The 2,675-nt window shown below is 40.2% G+C and overlaps 1 pseudogene; it reads left to right on the top strand.

Moving 5' to 3' along the window:
• The first annotated feature begins 1,820 nt into the window (after positions 1-1,820).
• On the top strand, positions 1,821-1,972 carry LOC142358322 (5.8S ribosomal RNA; annotated as a pseudogene).
• The last annotated feature ends 703 nt before the right edge of the window (positions 1,973-2,675 follow it).

The following is a 2,675-nucleotide window of genomic DNA, read 5'->3' as shown; positions in this document are numbered from 1 at the left end:
GTTCATCCAAAACAATTGGAGAGCTTAAAGCAGAACCAATTCGAATGAAACACTATTGGTGAAACTTCATCATGAGAACGTCACAAGCTGATCACGCTCTATGATATGACTAGTATTATGTTGCTTCTAGTAGGCTAAGCGCAAGCCGAAACATCAACATGTGAAAGTCGTAGAATTTTGCAATCAAACTGTGGCTAGTACTGTGATGTTACTAGTAACCTGGTGTTCCGTCATATGGCCAAGAGAGCATTTGAAGGCGAAACTTCTGCATGGGAAAGCTGCATCATGATCAAAATTTTATATCGAGTATTATGTTGACGTTAGTAGGCCTTGGCCGAAAACGCAGCATGTGAAAGGTATAGATAAAAGTTATTGTTGCAGTCAGTACTGTGTAGTTACTAGTAGCTGGATTTAAGCTCAAAATGAGACACTGTTGGTGAAACTTCATCATGAGAATGTCACAAGCTGATCAAGCTCTATGATATGACTAGTATTATGTTGCTTCTAGTAGGCTAAGCGCAAGCCGAAACATCAACATGTGAAAGTCGTAGAATTTTGCGATCAAATTGTGGCTAGTACTGTGATGTTACTAGTAACCTTGTGTTACGTCATATGGCCAAGAGAGCATTTGAAAGGCGAAACTTCTGCATGGGGAAGCTGCATCATGAACAAAAGTTTATATCGAGTATTATGTTGACATTAGTAGGCCCTGGCCGAAAGCGCAGCATGTGAAAGGTATAGATAAAAGTTATCGTTGCAGTCAGTACTGTGTAGTTACTAGTAGCTGGATTTAAGCTCGAAATGAGACACTGTTGGTGAAACTTCATCATGAGAACGTCACAAGCTGATCACGCTCCATGATATGACTAGTATTATGTTGCTTCTAGTAGGCTAAGCGCAAGCCGAAACATCAACATGTGAAAGTCGTAGAATTTTGCGATCAAATTGTGGCTAGTACTGTGATGTTACTAGTAACCTTGTGTTACGTCATATGGCCAAGAGAGCATTTGAAGGCGAAACTTCTGCATGGGGAAGCTGCATCATGAACAAAAGTTTATATCGAGTATTATGTTGACGTTAGTAGGCCCTGGCCGAAAGCGCAGCATGTGAAAGGTATAGATAAAAGTTAGCGTTGCAGTCAGTACTGTGTAGTTACTAGTAGCTGGATTTAAGCTCGAAATGAGACACTGTTGGTGAAACTTCATCATGAGAACGTCACAAGCTGATCACGCTCTATGATATGACTAGTATTATGTTGCTTCTAGTAGGCTAAGCGCAAGCCGAAACATCAACATGTGAAAGTCGTAGAATTTTGCAATCAAACTGTGGCTAGTACTGTGATGTTACTAGTAACCTTTTCTTACGTCATATGGCCAAGAGAGCATTTGAAGGCGAAAACTTCTGCATGGGGAAGCTGCATCATGAACAAAAGTTTATATCGAGTATTATGTTGACGTTAGTAGGCCCTGGCCGAAAGCGCAGCATGTGAAAGGTATAGATAAAAGTTATCGTTGCAGTCAGTACTGTGTAGTTACTAGTAGCTGGATTTAAGCTCGAAGTGAGACACTGTTGGTGAAACTTCATCATGAGAACGTCACAAGCTGATCACGCTCTATGATATGACTAGTATTATGTTGCTTATAGTAGGCTAAGCGCAAGCCGAAACATCAACATGTGAAAGTCGTAGAATTTTGCGATCAAACTGTGGCTAGTACTTTGATGATGCTTGTAGCCAAACCGAATTGGTTGAAAAGCCCAATAAGTAAGCTAACTTGGGAGAGCTTGTTGGAAACCAAATGCTACTAGATTGGTCCAAATACATCCTTCAACAGGGGATCACTTGGCTCGCTTTACGAAGAGGAGCACAGCTATATGTGTTAATTCGGTATGAATCGCAAGATTTGTTTACCGACCTCTCTAACGCAAAAGGCGGTCTCGGCTTCGGCTGTTGACTGCGTCCGATTCAGGGTTATATAACTCTCGATTGAACACATTGATGTTCTATTGTTGGTGCTTCCAATAAAATTGGAACACTTAAAGCAGAACCGATTCAAATAATAGCATTCTGATCAATGATTGCATTCCTTGATCAAGAACTGCTGGAGTCATTGTGATGGCGAATTTTCTTCATAAGAAAATTGCAAAGAGACGGAACTTAATGAGACTAGTATTATGTTGTTTCTAGTAAGCGGAAGCTGAAACAGCAACATGTGAAAATCAAGTTTTGTTCAATGATCTCGAGGCGATAAGTACTATGAAGCAACTAGTAGCCTAAGCATGACTCAGATTTGAGACAGTCAAAAAGACTGGCGAAACTTCTTCACATGAAAGTTACATAGAGAACTACAAATGTATACAGCGAGTATTATGTTGTTTCTAGTAGGCGAAAGCTGAAACATCAACATGTGAAAGTTGTCTGCAAACTGTAGAACGATATGTGATTAGTACTGTGCTGTTACTAGTAGCCAGTCTGACTGTAGAAGCCAAGACAAAGGGAAACTAATGCATCTGAAAAGGACAAGTTATGGGAAAGGTATGCACGATAAGTATTATGTTGTTCTAGTAAGCGGCAGCTGAAACATCAACATGTGAACGTCGTTGTGTTACAGTAACCTAGAACTATATAGTCCTTAGTAACGTGCATTTACTAGTACCTGTAATTGGTATTCAGACTC

Source organism: Convolutriloba macropyga, unplaced genomic scaffold (genome assembly GCF_964194025.1).
Source record: "Convolutriloba macropyga unplaced genomic scaffold, txConMacr16.3 SCAFFOLD_1229, whole genome shotgun sequence".
In the NCBI taxonomy this organism is placed as follows: domain Eukaryota; kingdom Metazoa; phylum Xenacoelomorpha; order Acoela; family Convolutidae; genus Convolutriloba; species Convolutriloba macropyga.
The sequence above is the reverse complement of the archived record's forward strand: the minus strand, read 5'-3'. Positions and strand labels throughout refer to the sequence as shown.